This window comes from Ammospiza nelsoni, chromosome 2 (assembly GCF_027579445.1).
Source record: "Ammospiza nelsoni isolate bAmmNel1 chromosome 2, bAmmNel1.pri, whole genome shotgun sequence".
Classification (NCBI taxonomy): Eukaryota; Metazoa; Chordata; class Aves; order Passeriformes; family Passerellidae; genus Ammospiza; species Ammospiza nelsoni.
This window is the reverse complement of record NC_080634.1, coordinates 28,374,041-28,374,879: the sequence shown is the minus strand read 5'-3', so window position 1 is coordinate 28,374,879 and position 839 is coordinate 28,374,041.

Below are 839 nucleotides of genomic sequence, written 5' to 3'. Positions count from 1 at the left end.
CCGCATAAAGAGCCTCGCTCGTCCGCCACGCCCAGCCCGTTGTGGCACCACCCCCGTGCGCTGAAAGGGCGTGAACGGGGCGGCGCTGGGGGAGGGGACAGCGCCCGCGGCTGGCGAGGCGCAGCGCCCGCGGGCCTTTCCGCCCTCCCGGGTGCATCTCGGGACGGGGCGCTCACCTTTAGGCTCGCCCGGGTAGCCCCGGCCGCGCCTCGCCGGAGTGAGCGCCCGTTCCGCGGCGGCGCCGCCAGGCCGGGGCTCCCCGGGCCCCTTTCCCGCCGGCCCTGCGGGGGCTCGGCCCTGCGGCCGCCCGGAGCCCCCAAGCGCTGGTGCCCCGCGGGTGTTGCCGCCGCTCGCTGAGAGGCTCAGGCGCCCCGGTGCTCCCCGTCCACCCACGCTCCTCGTGCTGGGCATGGTCCCTGCCGGGCTGCCAGCCTGCCCGAGCCGCAGCGCGCTCCGCTCCCGTCCCGCGGGAGATGCCCTTGCCTGAAACCTCTTCTGTGGTTCAGGACTCGGTGAAGAGTTTGGGGGCAGCCTTCTGTGCCCTCTGCTGCTCAGCAAGCCCGGCTAGGGGACCAAGTTTGGCTATGGTCATCCTTCCCTTACCTTTCAAATTCTGGGAGAGACAGATGCAGAAATTAGGACTTTGTGTCTGTTCACTTTGTTTGGTTTCGGGGTTTTCTTGCAGAAGTTTGTCGACTTTGCTTTTACTTCTGTCTAGATTTTCTGGCAAAGAAAATGAGCTGATGCTCTTTTTTACTCTTGATGGCTTAGTAGAAGCCCTGGAACCCTGTATAAACTTGGAAATGAGAAAGAGTTTCAGGAGGCTTCACCTGCTGAGG